Source organism: Erpetoichthys calabaricus, chromosome 3 (assembly GCF_900747795.2).
Source record: "Erpetoichthys calabaricus chromosome 3, fErpCal1.3, whole genome shotgun sequence".
Taxonomy (NCBI): domain Eukaryota; kingdom Metazoa; phylum Chordata; class Cladistia; order Polypteriformes; family Polypteridae; genus Erpetoichthys; species Erpetoichthys calabaricus.
Genome location: NC_041396.2, coordinates 165,838,108 through 165,859,318, shown reverse-complemented (window position 1 = coordinate 165,859,318; position 21,211 = coordinate 165,838,108). Strand labels below are relative to the sequence as shown.

At 37.1% G+C, this 21,211-nt stretch overlaps 1 protein-coding gene across 2 annotated transcripts in view; it reads right to left on the bottom strand.

Moving 5' to 3' along the window:
- Nucleotides 1–21,211, bottom strand: part of LOC114649383 (interphotoreceptor matrix proteoglycan 1) — a 176,159-nt gene that overhangs the window by 151,291 nt on the left and 3,657 nt on the right. The window lies entirely within an intron of this gene.

Genomic DNA, 21,211 nt, shown 5'->3' with positions numbered 1-21,211 from the left:
ACTTATTGAAAAACATAAATCTAAATGAACACATTCTTCCTAAACAGGAGTCATAAACCATTTTATTATTGAATGTCTATAAAGCTAAAAGAGTCAGTATTTCAAGTATAAACTTTAGAAACCATATGTAAAGAAAGAACCCTATTAATAAAAATTGCTTTAATAATAATTATTAGAATTGTTAGTTTGCTGAAATAACAGCAGGCACCTCTTCTCTGTTTAAGCATGTTATAGGTGATCATGTTTCTGATTCTTAAAAATGTTTTTGTTCCTCACAGCTGCTTTGATGTCAATGGCAAGTGTGAGATATGAATGTATTATTATTTGTGAAGCGAATCTGCTATTGTTATTATGTGTAATTAGTTCTTAATATGTGTTATGAGTTTTAATGTTTGCACAGAATACATATGCTTCTGTTTTCCCTTCTTGATTTTTTCCTATAAATTTCCTGTATATTATAATTTTTTATAATATTTGAAATGCTCTTTCAATATAGAATTAAATGATTACTCATGAGCATTTCTGTGCTATTTGAATTTTTTCTTTATCATTTTAATTAAGTCAATTGAAATTCTCAGACTTGTAATGACATTTTTAAAAAGACTACCCTGTAGAAAGCACAAGTCTACTGTACACAACTTAGCAGTATTAGAAGATCATGACAAAGTACTTTGAAGGTTATTCACTGTAGACAATAGCATGTTAACAAAATTAATCAATTTAGTATCAAACACATGTAGTTCAGGGTGATGGCATCAGGAATCTACCCCAGTAGCATTAGGCTCGATGCCAGACCAAATAACAAATAGACTGCCAGTTCATCACAAGAAACACTTACTCACAAATGCTAAATATCTCTGGGATGTGGGAGAAAAAAACAGAACATCCAGACGAAATCCCATACACACAAAGTAAAATGGTGACAAGTCATTTAATGGGTGTTCAAGCAAAGCAAACTTAATACAAATGTGACTGTCTGGGTTGATTTCTCATTCAGATTTATTTTTGAATGAAGGTTAAATGGATTAGTCAAAGTATCATTTGTGTTAGCATGAAGTATTTACTGCTGAACTCAAAACTGATGGGAGAGTGTTACTGTTAAAAAGATGTAAATAAGGAGAAAAGGAAGAATATCGTTTTAACAAAGGAAAATGTCATTCCACTTCATTCATCTTGAAATTGCTTTCATAGAATGAATTCCTGGTTTACATTTTGCTGTAAAGGAAATATTGATGGGCGGCACGGTGGCGCAGTGGGTAGCGCTGCTGCCTCGCAGTTGGGAGACCTGGGGACCTGGGTTCGCTTCCCGGGTCCTCCCTGCGTGGAGTTTGCATGTTCTCCCCGTGTCTGTGTGGGTTTCCTCTGGGTGCTCCGGTTCCTCCCACAGTCCAAAGACATGCTGGTTAGGTGGATTGGCGATTCTAAATTGGCCCTAGTGTGTGCTTGGTGTTTGTGTGTGTCCTGTGGTGGGTTGGCACCCTGCCCAGGATTGGTTCCTGCCTTATGCCCTGTGTTGGCTGGGATTGGCTCCAGCAGACCCCCGTGACCCTGTATTCGGATTCAGCGGGTTGGAAAATGAATGGATGGAAATATTGATGGAGAGCTTATACAGAGAGGTAGAGGGACAGGTGGTGCAGTGGTAGTGCTGCTGCTTTGCAGTAAGGAGATTGTGGGTTCGCTTCCTGGTTCCTCCCTGTGTGGATAGCACTTTGAGTACTGAGAAAAGCACTATATAAATGTAATGAATTATTATTATTCTTATTATTAAAAGATATTATATAAGTGAAAGACCTTGAAAGATAATACTGGATGTTTAAAAGATTACCTAAAATGGAACAATGTTTGTGCTTAATGCAGAAAGATAAAGGTAAAAGCAAGAGGAAGTCAGGAAGAACCCTCATAATTTGTCAGTGGATAGCAGTGGCGTAGAGTTGTTGTCGCCCAGGGCGGTCTCTGAGTTTGACCCCCCCCCAACTTACAAAATAAAACATAATACATATCATGCAAAAAATTAAAATGAAGAAAATTTTAACTACATTTTTAATTATTAATTATGATTAAGGTATTTCAATAGTGCCCCTTCATTCTTTTTAAAACCTTCTTCCCTCGCCTTTTTCTTTTTTGTAAAACACCACCACTCTCCTTTGTTCACTTCATCTTGAGATTGAGAGAATGATAAAATATTAATAATGAAATTGAAGGGTTCGTCCCTTTCAGTTGGAATAAGTCTACGGGGAGAATCTTCTGTAAGTCGAAGAACTGCTCAAGGTTCACAATTGTAAAATACAATTTTGCAGCATATGTATTTGTAACAGTTTTTAAACATTAAAAATGGAGTAATTTTGACATAGTTTACACACATTAGCTTGCCAAATCCCTATCAAACAAAATTGTCAAAAAAGTCTAAAAAGTTTAATTTATTAAAAAGTGCCAATCCTAAAAAAGACCCCCTCCACCCCTCCCAGCTACACCAGTGGTGGGTAAGGAGAATGGAAAAGACTGACTCCCAAGAATAAACCCAAGAAACATGTCCCATGGATAAAGGGACAACCAGGAATTCAAATCCTGATGACAATATTAGAGGACGTTGATAGGAAGAATTGGAAGTGCATAGTTTACAATGGTCAAAGTGATGGGAGAAAAATGCATCCTGAACATTATTTTTAAAAATGCTATTTATCTAATTCAAATACAATATTTTTTTCACTAATGCAAAATCAAAGATGCAAAGAAAAAACAGGATGGCACCAGAGCCAAAAAAAACAAACTTTTGTTTGAGCTATTAGTTGGGAGAATTGTTACAAGCTACAACACAAGAAAACACACAGACAACCCTCCCTGCCACCCACCCACCACCTCAAACCCCCACAGCAAGCAGAGGAAATTATGAAAAATACACCGTGTTCACCTCAGGCCAATTACTTTAAGGCAAAAATACATTTGCTTATTCAGTTCACCATTACTACTTTTTCGTTTTATCCACAGAAGCTCAAATGATTTTCACGGTAGACAGCCCAAGAAGCACACAATTGTAAAAATGGATTTCTAGGAAAATAGACAAAGAAGGAGACAGAGAGAAAGAGGTAACTGAATGCCCTCCAGTGAAAGATCAGAGCATTTTTAGCCACAATGCTACTCAAAGATTAAATTATCTGCTGGAAGGATGCAAGAGAAAAGCAGGAGAAAGCTAAAAGAGGAAAAATATTTGCAGAAAGTGGTGATATATGGTGTTCCATGTAAACAGGAGGACTGTGAAAAAGGACACTATGCCAAAATCAATCATATAATAATTTGTTAAATTTGTTAAATTGAGTTGAATAAATCTGTGTTTTGAGTGGAAACATCTTCTAAGAGACAAAAAGGAACTCTGAAGAGGTAATAAGAAGATACAGAGGAGGGCAAGAACACGAAATTCCACATGATCTGAGGACTGCCCTTAACTGAAGATAGAAAAATAAAAAGAAGAAAAGAACAGAGAGCTTAGATTTCAAAGTCTCGAATTTCTGGAGCCCCAAATCATCAAATAAATTGCCCATGGTTCAACCTCATTGGAACAGCCATCAAAATGAAGGAAAAAAAAACTTGGATATGAAACTGAAATTTATGGCAAAATCCTAGGAGCAGTTCTGTGTTGCAGCAGGGATTTAAAAACTTGTGGAATGCCATACATAGGGGGATTTTATTTTCAAGGGATGTACATGGGTGGGTTAATCCAATGCCAAACTGGACAAACAGTGAAGATTTTCCCCCATCTCTTGCCTCAAAAAAAAAAACAGGTTTAAGAATAAGAAGTTTAAATTTGGATGTAACACTGGCTTTTAAAGCCGTGTGTGTATTCTGGGCATTTTGATTATATTACTAGCACTGTTTAATGGGTTTAATAAAAGAAAATATCCATCCCTGGAATGAGGAATGAGGTTATTAATATAAGGAATGAGTCAGGAATGTGGAGAAGAGAAATTATTACAGCTTATTAGAATAATTCTACATATTGTTGTCTGAAGTAAACTTTGATTCACAGATGAAGATAAAGCTCTGATTACGAATCACTGCTTAAGCTCTTTGGCTAGAAATAAATCCAAGACATTTAGTTTATTAGCAGTAATCAGAAGATTGACCATCACAGCAGAATCTCTAACTTTGTTCAGTATCTTTCAATTTCCTAGACCAGTTAATGAGGATTAAAACTTGTTATATATTACTTTCAGCTATTCAGTCTATACTTAGCTATTCAAAACATGCAGAACAAACAGTTGATATGTTGCACTTAAAAAGAATAACATAACCATAGTGTTAATTTAAATTTGTGGGGACACATGCAAGAATATATTTTAAATATTTTTTAAATTATAAACACATTTCCAAGAACCCAAAGTCTCACTTATTTATTACATTTTCATTTCTGCTCTTAACTTTATGTGGCTAGTTTATATAATAGTACTTAGTGGTAGTGCTTATGAGGTGCCATCATTTAACATTGCTTATTGCCAAGGAGACAGCACTCAAAATGCTGGACCATAACACAGCATTATTCAGCTTTCAGATTTTCAATCCTTGTCACCATGGAGACAAGCTGTAAGCATGTCTAATTGATACAGATTCAGACTCTGAATTTAGAGCATATTCATTTTTTTCAGCTCTCATACTGCAGCTAAATGGATAACCAAGGGATAATATTTAATATCTAGTAAAAAAAATGTGAAATCAAATTTTCAATCTGTTGCATCTGTATAAGGACAGATGATGCCTTTTTGGTACCACAGAGTGTCTTCTTAGAGCTACTTCATCAGTTTTTAATGAAGCCGGTTATTTGCTTCCAGCAGATTTTAACAGCTGTTTATTGTAAGTGCATTTTGGACATCTTGGAACTTTTTGGTTTGAATTGCAGGAGCATTTGTGAGCTACTGTATAATGAATGAAAGAGTAATGACCGTACATACTCATTGTGATGTCCTTGTCTTTCAAAAAGTCCTCTTGTTATAGTAAGCAGAATCTAACAACTTTTTCCTGTAACTTATTAGGATGTCATCCCTGTCTAATAATATGAAAATACAGAAATGTTGGAGAACAAGGGAAAAAAATGAGCACCTCACATCATGATCTGCAGCATGATAAAGAGGATATTCATTTTATCAAATAAATTCCATCATGTAGTGTCATAAAGAATTAAAATAATGGATTGACAGCAAAGCAATTCTACTGTCACCTTATAATTTTTTAAAATGTTATTAATGGTGTCCAAAGTAAACTGGTTCCTCAGTAACAAACAAGCAGTTTTTTTTCTGGAGCATTTGTGAAGGCTACAATTTGCCATTTACATTAGAAATACAAAAAACAGGCTCAGATATGGAAATTAGTCAAACTTTTATTATTTTAATCAGTGTGCAAATTGCCCTGTGGTAATCAGTTGCGCTTCCTGTAAAACCAAGTGGTAAACTATTTAAAAAACGGATTAGGAGATGAAATTTAGTAAAAAAAAAAAAAAAGAAACAGACTGGGGTCAAAACTCAGAGAGGGTTAAAACCCAAAAGAGACTAAATCTTGCATCAAAAACCAAGTTGCCAGACAGTCATGAAATGTTACAAAATAGTCCTTTATAATTTCAGGTAAGAATGTCAAGTGGCAAACCCTAATTACAAAACAAAAGCCAAAGTCAAAAAATACATAACAATACTTCAATGTTATTGAACTGCGAAAAACAAAACAAACTTCTGAGAAATGCTTTTGAAAGAATCCACAATCCTGGACAACTAGAAAGTGCATGACGCTGACTTTTGTACCGTCGCAACAGTGATATCATGTGTCACACATCCCCACTTGTCCTTTCATGGCAACCACTTAGCTACCTTCAATAACCAAACCCTACAACGGAGGTGCCCACAGAAAAGAAAATGGCATTGTGGAGACACAAAAATATTTTAACACCATTACAACAAAGGTTAAACTAAATTTAAATGGTGAAAATGAATTCTCTATAGCCCAACACCTATAGGTCTATAGGGACTCAAAAACCTTAACAAAGTGATCACATCAAAATATCAACAACAACAACATTTATTTCTATAGCACATTTTTATACAAACAATGTAGCTCAAAGTGCTTTACATGATGAAGAAAGAGAAAAAAGACAAAATAAATAATTAAAATTAGGGAATACTAATTAACATAGATTAAAAGTAAGGTCCGATGGCCAGGAAGGACAGAAAAAACAAAAAAAAACTCCAGACGGCTGGAGAAAAAAATAAAATCTACAGGGGTTCCGAGACCATGAGACCGCCCAGCCCCCTCTAGGCATTCTACCTAATATAAATGACCTCAATCAGTCCTCATTGTATTCAGGGTTCACATGGAAGAATTTGATGATGATGGTCATGTGGACTTCTGGCCTTTAATCCATCAATGTAAGGACATCACAATGCTTTGATTAGGTGGTGGTGGCACAGATCGCCCCCACAGAAAACCAGAAAAAGAACAGAAGAGAGAGTAGGGCTTAGTACGGATTTTGGAGCAACCATGAATAATAATGATAATTAATTGAATATACAGAGCATCAGGATTTAACTAAGATGAAGCTATGAGAAGGCCATGTTAAAGTAATGTGTTTTCAGCAGTTCTTTAAAGTGCTCCACCATATTAGCCTGGTGAATTCCTATTGGCAAGCTATTCCAGATTTTAGGTGCATAACAGCAGAAGGCCATCTCACCACTTCTTTTAAGTTTAGCTCTTGGAATTCTAAGTAGACACTCATTTGAAGATCTAAGGTTACGATTTGGAGTGTAAGGTGTAAGACATTCCGAAATATAAGATCAAGCAAGACTATTTAAGGCTTCGTAAACCATAAGCAGTATTTTAAAGTCAATTCTAAATGGCACAGGTAACCCGTGGTGCATTAACAGACATTTCTGAAATTGTTGATTTTCTCTTTCTAAGAGAACTATTAAAATGTTTTGGGGATCTGAGCATTCCTGACATTCCTGAGACCTTCATCTTTCTTCATTTTCAGATATTGTATGATGGACATCAGTTATTTTGGCTCATTTTGTATCTCATTATTGTTTGGCTGCTAATTAAGGAAAAATAAACAATTAAGGGGTCTGAGTCTTCAGGAGCAAGTCAAATAAAATGAATTCAAAAGAAGTTAATTAGCAGCAAAAACAGGTCACTCATTAAGTAAAGGGTTAGAATGAAAACTTGCAGCCACTGGAGCCGGAGCTGGAGACCCCTGACTTAGACCACCCATTTTTCATGAAACTTAACACACTTAGGTTCTGTCTATGCAATGCTGCAGTGACTATTTCCGTATGTGATTTAAGGCAGTTGCATACCATAAATAAATTTTCCACTCTGCCAAACTTAAGTTCCAGTGAGTTCAAAGGCACAAGCAATTCATTTCAAAGGCAAAGCAGTGTTCACTCAGAAGGTGAACACTGTAAATATCACAGTATCAGAAATTTCAATCAGTTTCTGCTATTTGCCATTACACTCTTTTGTATCGCTGAGACTCAAAGAAGCACCAACAGTTGCGTGGAGCTCCTATTTATACTTTTCTTCTCTGTAAGTCTTTGTACTCTTTCATGAATTCTCATAAGACTTGTCAAAGGATGCTGCACTCAGCTTCCCCTATGCATGGCCTGCTACTACTACTCCAAGCATGTATAGTAGTGACTCTTAGGGTGTGAACAGCTGTCCCCAGTAATGGACACTAAATGATTTATAACACCATGCTTAAATAACATGCTTAAAAATTTATGGTCAGGGACCGCTCACAATGTTGTTTTTTCTCTCTTTCAGGGGGACCAAAAAATTAATTAGGGGGTCCATAAAATAAAAATTACATAATCAATAATTTAAAAAATATCCCTCAGTAAGCGAGTATAACATCAGCAACATCAAAATACAAAGCAAAAGTTAATGCATAACATTCTCAAAACAGCTTATTCTGATTCAGGATCAATATATCTGGTGTGGATGCTGGAAGGACCATGACAGCAAGCGTGGTCAGAGCGTTACAATCCCCCGAAACACTAGATAGCAGCCCATCTGGGTTGCAGTGGTGCCTCAGACCCCCACAGGGCTTCATGGGAGTTGGCGTTGCAGCCCTGTTGGGATCCGTGGGTGCCGCCAGGGGGTGCTACAGCTGCTGCTGAGCCTTGGAGAGCAGCTCTTCTGCCACACCCAGAAGTGCTGCCGGAAATAGGTCATCAGACACCTGGAATACTTCCGGGTGCCTTATATAAGGGGTCAGCAGACACCACTTGGAAGCCAGAGTCGGTAGGAGGAGGACGAAGCTTGCCGAGGAGGAGTGGAGGAGAAAGAGAGAAAGGGACTGGGAGTTAAAGAGGAAAAGAAAGAAAGAAGAGAGATAAAGAAGAAAAGACAGAAGAATCAGAAAATAAAGAGGGTGTTTGGGCTGTTAGGGACATTGTAAATAGAAATAAATCTTCTGTCTGTGTTGGGTTAGCGCATTATGGCCAAACTGGATAGGATGCCAGTTCTTTAAAATGCCCACTCACACATCAGTTAACCTAACATGTATTTCTTTTGGATTGGGGAAGGAGACCATAGTACCTGGAGTAAAATCCCACATAGTCATGGGTACAAAGTTCAAACTCCATAAAGGCAGTGATCAGGTGAAGAATTCATACTAAATGTACTGGATGTGTGGAGGAAAATAACTAACAGCTCAGCCAAGATCCTGCCCCAAGAACAAAATGTCCATATTAAAGTAAATTAGAAAAAATAGGCATTAAAGTGCAGATGGTATGTTGGGATTTAAAAATAGATGAATGCAAGTTCAACACAAAATATGTTTGGCCAACAGATAATAAAAATATTGATGCATATACAGTATATTATACCCAAGTGCTCTCATGTCTACTCTCCTTCAAGAAAATGAAACCATGTGCTACAAAAAAATACAACTTGAAATAACCAATAACAAGATAACACAAAATGGAAAATGTAACCAGCACTCAAAGAAAATATAACAAAACAAAATACTATTTGTTCAGATTGATTTTTTTTAATGTGATTTTCATGTGAAACATATGCTTGGTTTTTCTGAAAACCCCATCATAGTGGGGGTTTCATTTCTTTTTCTTTTTTTGTGAAACATTGTTTTTTACTTTAAATATTATGGACCATGTATTTACTTAATTAAATATGTCATATTAATCAATTTGATGATATTCTAATACACTTAGCTTTTGAGCTCTTTGTTGAATTGGATGATTTTTCATAGCTTTCAACATGTGTTTGATGGCTGCTATTCGACAGCAAAACTCCACTTCTGGAATAACGTTAACTGTAAGCTGATGCTTCAGTACCTCAACTGTGTCATTCAGATCCTTTCAAACAAGCTAACAGAAACTGAAAAAAGAAACTTTGCATTCCCACAAGATTAAGTACATGTAATCAAATTCCAGGAGTGATATGGAACCTGTACAATTCCATTCAAAATGATTTTGAAAATGAGCACATAATTAGTGAACAAATAAATCTGACAGAGGAAAAATTATAAGAATTATATGTTGGGACTTTTGTTTTCTTATATTTCCATGGGTTTTCCTCATAAATTTTGATTATCTTCCAAATCACAAAGACAGTTTTGGCTGTTGCCTTTAAACTGGACCCCAAGGTCCATAGTATGGATGAATGTATAATGATGCCAAATGATGGATGCCTCCTTCAGAGTAAGCTTATGCCTCACGTTTGCCTGATATGGATTGGACATAACGTCTAGAGAGTCAATAGCTGGGAAAACATTCATGGATACATAGTCCATTCTCAAACTTGCTTAATCCAGTTTAGGGCACTAGTTCATCACAGGGTACGTGTACTTGATGGGCCTAATTAACATTGGCAGGTTAACCTAAGCCCTGCGGTGGGCTGGCGCCCTTTCCAGGGTTTGTTTCCTGCCTTGCGCCCTGTGTTGGCTGGGATTGGCTCCAGCAGATCCCCGTGACCCTGTAGTTAGGATATTCCGGGTTGGATAATGGATGGAGGTTAACCTAACTTGCAGATCTTTGGGGATGCTGGAAGAAAAGCAATCCAAATGGAATTCTTTTTTTAAACAGAGAGCATGTACAAATTCAACCCAGAAATCAGTCAAATGTGGGATTCAAACCTAGGGGGCTGGATCTGTGATCTATGCAGGGCTACATACTGCTCTACCATGCAGCCCTGGACAAAGAGTTTATCAACATTTTAACATATTAACAAAGAATCAAAGGTAAATATGACAGCAAACATTAAGTGAATTTAGTGGATTTCCAGTCTGTTTATCAGCTCGGTGATGGCGAAATACAGTAACCTGTTCTTTAGATATTATTGCCTCCATCACCTGAAGGAAATACAAATCTCAGGAGTATAAATGAAATTCAAATACTGGCAAAAAGGAATAAAAATGTGAAAGTAAATGTATAAATAAATATTAACACAGAGAAAAAGTAGGTAATGATGTGCACCTAATCAGAACAATAACCTATTTGTGAAAGTCCAATTATGAGGATTGTAGAAATCTACTGTACACATCCCTTCAGGACTTTCCTTACACATTTATCTTTTATTTCCATTTATATTTATATGTTCTGTTTTGCATTATGCTTTTTTAAAAAGAATGTGCAGAAAATCCCATCCATCCATCCATTTACCAACCCACTGAATCCGAACACAGGGTCACAGGGGTCTGCTGGAGCCAATCCCAGCCAACACAGGGCACAAGGCAGGAACCAATCCTGGGCAGGGTGCCAACCCACCACAGGACACACCCACACACCAAGCACACACTAGGGCCAATTAATAATCGCCAATCCACCTAACCTGCATGTCTTTAGACTGTGGTAGGAAACCCACACAGACACAGGGAGAACATGCAAACTCCACGCAGGGAGGACCTAGGAAGCGAACCCAGGTCTCCTAACTGTGAGGCAGCAGCACTACCAACTGAGCCACCGTGCCGCCTTGTCCAGAAAATATATAATTTAATAATCATTGTAAATTTTCACATTACTGTAAGAATGATGTCGTAGTAGTATCCAGTGATACAGTGTACTAAATAACTAAAATTTCTTAAATTCTTAGAATGTTAATGGAAGGGCGGCACGGTGGCGCAGTGGGTAGCGCTGCTGCCTCGCAGTTGGGAGATCTGGGGACCTGGGTTCGCTTCCCGGGTCCGCCCTGCGTGGAGTTTGCATGTTCTCCCCGTGTCTGCGTGGGTTTCCTCCGGGCGCTCCGGTTTCCTCCCACAGTCCAAAGACATGCAGGTTAGGTGGATTGGCGATTCTAAATTGGCCCTAGTGTGTGCTTGGTGTGTGGGTGTGTTTGTGTGTGTCCTGTGGTGGGTTGGCACCCTGCCCAGGATTGGTTCCCTGCCTTGTGCCCTGTGTTGGCTGGGTTTGGCTCCAGCAGACCCCCGTGACCCTGTGTTCGGATTCAGCGGGTTGGAAAATGGATGGATGGATGGATGGATGTTAATGGAAGTACAAAGTATTGTACCATCTATGCAGTTGTTCCCAAGATGGTCCTTTTCTTCACACTTGACATATGACAACAATTTCAGTGCGCACAGTACAGTTATATATTCTTAAGAAAACTGATGAACATTACTTTTCATGGTTATTTTGTGTTTGTTTACTTAAACGAAAAGTCATTATTTACTAGAGAAAAATGTATTTAGAGACTTTTTTGGAATAGTGCAACTTTTATTATAGTTATACAAATGCATTAGGAAATAAATCATAGAATGGTTAATTCTGATAGGCACTGTGGTTTTATGGATAAGGTAATGAACAGCAAATTATGAAGCTGACAGTCAAATCCACACCAACCAAAGATCATGTGTGCTCTGAATAATTCGTTTTACTAGACAGCGCCTCTACTTATAGAAATACTCGATCATCCAAAAAAAGAAAACAAAATTGCAGAAAATTTTAAATATAGTATATCTTTAAATATATTGCAAAACATAGTTACTGTTTAAGGAAGCATAGAAATCTGCGGTGGGTTGGCACCCTGCCCAGGATTGGTTCCCTGCCTTGTGCCCTGTGTTGGCTGGGATTGGCTCCAGCAGACCCCCGTGACCCTGTGTTCGGATTCAGCGGGTTGGAAAATGGATGGATGGATGGAAGCATAGAAATATCTGTGAATTTCAATTTCACATTTTCATAGAGCTGGATGAGAGCACCAAACACTAATAGATACATGGCTATATAGAGGTGGGTGAGTAATTTTAAGTTGCTTGTCAATGATTTTCAATGTGCTTCATCGTCATATCATACAGTATATCTGTGACGTTGTGCTTGTCTAAGGATGTCTTATCTCTAAAAAGGGATCACTCATGAATAATAATATCACTTATGCAACTTGAAAAGCTCCTCAATAACTGCAACACTACCCCTCCTCCAGGAAGGTGACAATATTATTATTTTAATTATATTAAGTGTTCTTTTTCAGTCACTCAATATGTGTACAGTTTGATTTGCTCTTGTGAGTCACCTGTGCCAAAGAATCATTGAAAGAAAATAGTGTAAGAGCTGACTTTTTCGTTCCTCTTAATTGAACTAAATTATGCACTGTTTTGCCATTACAATAAAAGTGCTGCTGTTGCTGTAAAACTTTAAATCTGTAAGGTAATTATTTGAATATCAATTAAAAGTCTACACTGATCACTTACATGGCCTGCTGTTGGCACTGTGACTCAGTTGCTACATTATTAACAGAAAATATTCTAATTCCACTCAAAAAATGAGCTGAAGGCAGGGCTGAGCTACTCAAGCTGAATTCTTTAGAAAGGTTTACTAAAGACTTTAAAGGATGGAATTAGTTGCCCATATCTATTCATCCATCCATCCATTTTCCAACCCGCTGAATCTGAATACAGGGTCACGGCCAATCCCAGCCAACACAGGGCGCAAGGCAGGGAACCAATCCCAGGCAGGACACACACACACACACACACCAAGCACACACTAGGGCCAATTTAGAATCACCAATCGACCTAACCTGCATGTCTTTGGACTGTGGGAGGAAACCGGAGCACCCAGAGGAAAGCCACGCAGACACGGGGAGAACATGCAAACTCCACGCAGGGAGGACCCGGGAAGTGAACCCGGGTCTCCTAACTGCGAGGCAGCAGCGCTACCACTGTGCCACCATGCCGCCCATATCTATTCATTATATAATATAATAAAAATGTATTTAAAATTAGATTCATTTAGAAAAATATCTCAAAAAAGCTTAATCCCGTTTTTAATCTGTTTCTTTTATATTGTAAGTATACAAATAATGTAAAATCAATTTTATCTTTACATCCACCTAAAATGTTAAATTGTTTTTATCTTCTCTTTTTGCATCTTGGTGAAAAGTTTATCGTGAAGTTAATGATGTGAACAAAATTATTACTCTCTTTTTACAAGCCATTGAAATAAAGCAATGTATTTTCAGCAGAGATTTACACTGTCATTGTTAATATCTGTAGGGATCTATTGTTTTTTTTCCTAGCTTGAGAATTACTTCTTCAAATTCAGAAAAAAAGTACATAATAAAGGGAGTTTAGGATGCTATGTCCTCTTCTTAAAGGGTCTAAATGACATACAATGCTTTTCGTCAAAATTTTTTTTTTTTTACTAATTTTAAAATTTTTTTAACCCTTCATATGAAAAAAATGAATGAATAATGATCTTTTTCAATTTCGTAATCTTTAATGTAAAGCATGTGATTTAAATGATACGTGTTGATGAGCATTTTTTTTACACATTTTTCTAACGTGAAAATTATCATTAGGCTGACACCTTTATCCCTGGTGACGTATAACATTTGACAGATACAGTCGGTTACATTTCTTTTTGTTTTTCCAATTAGAGCACAGACAGGTGAAGTGACTTGCTCATGGTCACACAGAGTTAGATTCAGGATTTGAACCCACAACCTCAGGGTCTGAAGTCCAATTACATTACACTGCCTGATAAATGTTGAAGAGCTTGTATAAACATTCATATCATGATGAACTGTATGTATTTAAAAGAAAGAGTATTTAGACCTATTTTTAAAAAAATAGGGGATGGTGATATTCTTTCATTTTATCTACATCAGTAGATATTGGGGAAAAAAATCCAAATGTAAAACAACCCTTCAATAAAGCAACTCTAATGGGGTAATTTTTTTTTGTAGTCAGGTATTTAAAATAGATCATGGAAGTGCCTATTCTTAATAATATTAGTAATGAAGATTGGATTTGGATTCGGGAATCACATGACACATATACAGTAAATGCCAAATGGCATTGTTTAAAAAGACAAAATCTAATCAATAAATAGTAGAAAATGATATATTGGCATAGGTGTTTAGTAAAGATAAGCAAAATGATAAGAACAAACCATCAGTGCAGATCAATGACAAAAAGTTGACTTTTTTTGTATTTTCACTTTATAGTTTCTTTGCTATATTCATTTATTCATTTATGGAAGCCAGTTAATCCAGTTCTGGGCTTACAGTAAACAGAAAGAATTCCAAAAGCACTGGGGATAAGGTAGGCGCCACACTCTTATACACTCACCTCCACTCATTGTTAGCAATTAGACCAACACAAACATCTTTGACATGTGCTAGAGAAGCGTGCACAGTCACTGGATGACATGCAAACTTCACACAGACAGGTGGAGATAATAACTTCTTTTTTTTATAATACCTACCTTGCTGGGCGGAGTGGTGGCTCTGAGGCTAGGTATCTGCACTGGCAATAGGAAGGTTGCCAGTTTGAATCCCGTAAATGCCAAAAGTGACTCTACTTTGTTGGGCCCTTGAGTAAGGCCCTTAACTTGCAATTGCTCCGTCCTGGGTATTACGTTAATCTGCATCCAGCCCTGCAAGTAGGCCCTCCAACCTGCAGGGAAAAACCTGGGGGTTGGTGGGAGAATTGGCAGTCCAGTCACCATAAAAAATCTCCACTCCATCAGTGTGGTGCTGAAGTGTCATGGCTGCACTCGGGTCCTAATATGATCCTGAGTTGGTTTGTCATGTGGTGGGTGCAGCAATGTGTGGTATCAGAGCGTGCTCCTAACCTCTCTCTCCTCTAAGTTACTGGGACAAATATTACATATTTTTAGAACCTATTTAAAATAATGCTTTTGAAGAGTGGCCTAAAATAATATCTGCAGTATTTGTTTTATGGATAACATTAAACTGTGCAGTCAGTAGATACCAACATTTACCTGCTTATCATCCCAACTAAAGATTTTAAGTTTCATTTAAACAATTACAGTTATTGCATGTGCCTCACTTTATAGTTCACATCTGCATTCTTCTAATGAAGTAAACTATACAGGTAAAAGAAATATTTGTATAAATTTTACTAATGGGGGGCATCAGTTAATTCATTTTCTAACATGTGTTTCTGGGATCAAGAATTTATTAATAAATTTTCATGAAAAGCTAAACAATGAAAAAATTTCCTGAAGTAAAAAATCACCACATTTAGAATGTTAATCGTTTATATTCCATAGGTGGTAGCACATACTGTGTGGTGTTCATACGATATAGCAGTGTTAGTTAAAACTAAATTGCCTCATTCCAGAGAGTTGAGATAGAAGCCCAATTTGGAAACTTCATTAATCAACAATTCATACAGTTTTACTTTATATGAAACCTCTGAAATCTAAGACTCTTAGGGCTTATTTATACTGCACGCTCAGAACTCGTACGCACACGCATCATGGCTGCCACATGTTCCCAGAGTTCATTTGACATGTCCTCTGAGAAGGTCCTCAGAAATTAATGCTACGCGTGCACAAGTTGCAGTACCAGCAAAAAGTCGGGGGCGCTGTGTGACAAAAGTCGGAACATGACGTCAGAGTCTCTGTTTACTATCTACATGTGACAGAGAGCCGCTATGCGGATCCTAGTAGATTCAATGTGCGCGCTTCGATGTTTGATGAATGGTTCAATATGGTGAACCAAAATGCCGACATACAGATGAATCCGTGATGCTTTTATATTCAAGCGTTGCATATTCCCGATCGTAATGACACGATACATTTTAAAAGTCTCACATACCATGTTTTGTGCCGTCTTTTTTTTGCAACTTCACAACAGCAACATAATGTACAGCGCTGTATTTGAGCCACAGAGAAAAAAATTAAGGACATGGTGAAAAGGTGTATTTTGTGACTAAAGTGGAAATTTCAGTTTTAATCTCGAAATGTCTACTTTAACCTCGTAGTTTACTTTATCATTAAAGCAGACCGTTGTAAATGTCATCCCAGTTTTAATTCGCTGCAAACTTCTTGGACTTCTTCCTGACCTGACAGCAGCGGCAAGTGGCAATAGATCACCACACAGAACACATTAAATGTATGATATTCCAACTCTCTGCAAATTTAGAATCTTTAGATTTTATACTTGATATCACTTTCATGATGAAATGCATTAAAGTATGTATGTTACATTTTACAGATAAATCGTTAATTTCGTTTAAATAATGAATACTGTTAATAATTACACACATGGGGGTGACGCGGGGGTAGAGCGGTAGTGTTGCTGTCTCGCAGGGAGTCATGTCGCTGGTATTCCCTGCTTGGAGTTTACATGTTGTCCTGCTGGGTTTCCACACTGTGCTCCAGTTTCCTTCCAAAAATATGCAGATTTGGTGACACTAAAATGACACTAGTGTATGTGAGTGTTTGTTTTCACCTTGCGATGAGCTGTTTCCCTGTCTAGGGATTGTTTCTGCCTCGTGCCCAATGCTAGCTGGAATGGGCTCATCCCTGGATTGATGAATTTAATCATTAAACATCCTTTTCAGAGATACTGTGCCAAGGTGTCATTGAAATTTAATGGGTGTTCCAGGCAATTCACAACACAGCGAAGCCGAACCTGTTCTCACCATGATAATATCTCACACTGCCACCTGGTGGATTCCTCCAGATTTACGTAAAGTACGCGCGCAAGTATAAACAGTAAAATGCTTGCATGGTAGGAGTGTCCGCTGTAGCATGCGTTGCGTCGCGTGAAGTATAAACCCGGCCTTACGGTGTTTCTCACAGTTTATAGAAACAACTTGAATTTGTCCATCTTAGCTGAAGAAATAGTCTCTTATCAGGGAAACAACACCAATGCAAAACAGTTAATATAATACTGGTAGATAGACGAAGTTCCAACAAATTCATGCTATCGAACACACATATCAAAGTAAATAATACAGAGAGTTGCCTGGTGCCTAGCAGATGGGCAGCTTTTTTAAAGAATACAATCTACAGCCTTGCTTCATAAATGCTTAACTTCATTTAAATTTATTATGCTTTTGGAAACTCAGTAAGCACTAAATTGTGAGGTTACATTTGTAAAAGAGACCCTTGACATATGTTAATGTGGGTCTTGAAACATTTTTCATTTTGGAGATAAAAAGCCCTGTTTAAAAAAAAAGATGCAATATTTCAGGTTTCTGTGTGCATTTTTTCATATTATTGATTCCTACTTCTGGCTTGATTGAAGATACTGTATACTATGCTGTCCTCATGTAACTTCAGTCTGAAGTATTGTAAACTCTGTTGTATGCTACTCTATAAACCCAAATTAGAACAAAACAATGCTTACTGAAAAAGAGCACGATAGCTAATTTGTACTTAAGTAGATCTTATACAAAATTCCAAGAATGTAATTAGTTTTTAATATGTTGAGTGTACCTGTGTTCATATTTATATGAACTGACGGCATTAGCTTAAAATAATTGGTGTGCATTTTTATTCAGCACATGAAAATCATTTCTGTCTGTATAATCCACTTCATCCTCAAAACACCTAGCAACAGATCTCCTTATCCTTGTCATGAAGGTAAGGTATCAGATTTACTAGTGTTTAAATTGCAAACTAAATGTTTGAAAACATGCATCAAATACATGTTAATGCAGATAGAGCTGCATAATTAGTGACTGATATACAAAATTATGTCAAGTTTCTCTGTATACAGTACAAGGTTTTATGGTGTAGTGATGGTTCTACCCTGATGAATGAAAGCAATACTAGTTACATGGGCCACCAAAATGTTTTTTGTTTTTTTTTTCTGTAAGGTTACTTTTGTGTTTGCCCTGTGATTGAGCTTTGTGCGTGGGGTGTCATCCCAGGGGACTGATAAGCTGTGGTTGTTGCCACAAACAAACTTCATCTCTGTTACAGTAATACTGTAGTAGATCTGCTTAAGATCTGAAGTGAGATGGCTAAGCATGGAGATCAGAAAACACAGTTGCAAATGTTCACTAACAGATGGTGTGGTCAGGCAGAATGAATATCACTCTACCGAAATACACAGTACAAACAAAATGTAAATAGAGATCATTGTGTAGATATTTGAGTATCCTAATTTTGCGCATTAGTATTAACTTAACAATTTGATTTGCTGCTATTTTCATAATTATGAAGTAGTCAAACTTCTTTTAAAAGTCAAAGGGTATAAGGTTTGAACAACAGGGTGATTCTGATTGATCTGTTACAAAGGAACCTATATCACAAAAGTACGATATGTAGGCACAGAGTTGCGTATTGTCATTTGTTGTGCTGTTTTTTTTTTTTACTTTTGTATTTAGTATAAGTAGTAATAAAATTGTCACATGTATAGAATGCAATGAAATTTAAACTGTTAAAGAAATAAATGTAAATAAAAATTGGAAATTAATTGCATTTAGATTTCTTCAGGCCGTTATTTCAATATGGTTAAAATGCATAAAAACAGAGCTGTTACCTTCTCATTTTATCTGCATACCATCATCTTCCCATTTGTTAATTAGTATATTTAATCATGGCTTACAGGTCCGCTGAAAAAATGCTTACCCCATTCTAGAAATTCCACCTACCTCTAACATAAAATTAATTGCACAGTACACCTAAAATGAAAACATTTTGCATTAGTTGAACATGAAGCTGCCCACATTACCACAAATCTAATCCTTTAACAAATAACGCATTAATCAGAATGAATTAGTGTACTTACAGAGCATAAACAGCACGCTTTTGTTTAGTCTGGTAATGGAAGACAGTAGAAATTAGAGGACTCCAGCTGTTGTACCGGCAAAAATTCATTCGCATTTAAAAAAAACAAAGAACTATTTGTCACCTCTTTCAAACTTATTATGGCATTAACATAATAAATTGAACGAGGACAATGCATACTAACATGAAAAACAGATATGATTATAATCACAGAATAGTCATTCATAAAACCTTGTAGTTACAGAATTTAACAATCGTTATCATCTCTGTGGTTCTCTAAGAAGCATATAATGTATAATAAAGTTAGGTCAGCAAGGATTCAGTATGTATGCAATAGTATTCCTTACCTGTAGAAATCATCTAATGTAGTCTACCTAATTTTCTGCATGAAATGTCCTGACACTGCACTCTATGTGGGAGAAACTGGACAAACACTCCGCAAGAGAATGAACTTACACAGGTTCCACATTAAACATGGCCACACAGATGTTCCTGTGGCGGCCCACTTCTAACAGCCATGGACACTGTGAGAAGGACTTTAAGGTCACAGTGCTTATGGGCAACTTCAAAACACAGCAAGAGAGAAAAGAATGGGAAGTTAAACTCATGCTAAAATTTAATACTTTACAACATGGATTGAATAAAGACAAGAGTTTTATGGCCAGATATGAGGATTGTTTACATCTCTCAGAATGACAGACAACCTGTCTACAGACCCACATTGTTTTGAAAAAACTCATTACAAACTTCTTGTATATCTGTAGTACTAGGGTGTTGTACCGTGTTAGCCATTATGAATGTAGAGAAAAGCCAAGCAAAATGACACCTTTTATTGGCTAACTAGAAAGATTACAATATGCAAGCTTTCGAGGCAACTCAGGCCCCTTCTTCAGGCAAGATGTTACATCTTGCCTGAAGAAGGGGCCTGAGTTGCCTCGAAAGCTTGCATATTGTAATCTTTCTAGTTAGCCAATAAAAGGTGTCATTTTGCTTGGCTTTTCTCTACATTACAAACTTCAAAAGACTTTGTTGGACAGTTATCTTATCCAGAGATCTTGACAATACATTGTTCTTTTCTCTCTTGTTAAATTAACCCTAGCCTGAATGAATCTATTCATTTTTTACATTCAAAATCTCTCATTTAAATTTTTACCAATGTTGTTTCTTGTCCTAGAGTGTGTATATAAACATAGGAAACTTCAGTTTCTGTATTACATCTTGCCTGAAGAAGGGGCCTGAGTTGCCTCGAAAGCTTGCATATTGTAATCTTTCTAGTTAGCCAATAAAAGGTGTCATTTTGCTTGGCTTTTTCCTTACCTGTAGAACAATTCTTTAACATCACATCAGCTTGCTCAGACCTGCTTTCACTTAACTGACCTAGGCTCTATACAATACTTGTAATTTCTGCCATTTCATGTGCCAGACATGATAACAGAACAAGAATCCCCATACCTATGTACATGCTACAATCATTCAGTCATCAGCCTTGAATGGTAAATTAAGTATTTCAAAATCTTTTACATTTTAGACAAAAATTAAAGGATTACAGTTAGTCAGCCATTTTGCCACCCACTTAGTCCTGATAAGGGTCGCTGGGGAGGGTTGGGTGCTGGAGCCTATCAGGACACCAGTCCATCACAGACTGAACACACACACGCACACACACACACAAACCGCACACATGGGCCCATTTAGTACCAACAACCTCCATGTTTTTGGACTGTTGGAGGAAACTGTAGCACATGGAGGAAACTCAAGCAGACCCTGGTCTCCTTAGTGCAAAGCAGCAGCACTACTGCTGCACCACCATGCTACCCAGGTTTGCAGTGCACTGCTAAATAAATATGCAATGTAACAAATAATTCATTTTGATAAGATGCATAATAAATAAAAATCCATGTAGAATGTGTATAAGTTAATAATGGGCATAATCAAGATTCATATCAGACACCAAATGGCATGGCACCATAAACACATTTTTCTTCCAGCCACACTATGCCTCTTTCACTGCTTTATAAATAAACTTGTTGCTTAATTAAGTCCCTCATTTCTACCTTCCTGCAGGCCAGTGGCCTACTCATCACTATTGCTGTGTTACTATATTTCACATAAATGTGCATGGATGGCTTTAATTCATTTCTTGTATCTGACTGATTGCTAGTGGCTCTGGTTAAGTCTGCTGAAATAACTGGGGGGAAAGTAGTTGCTCCTGTAGAGCAGACACAGGTACACAA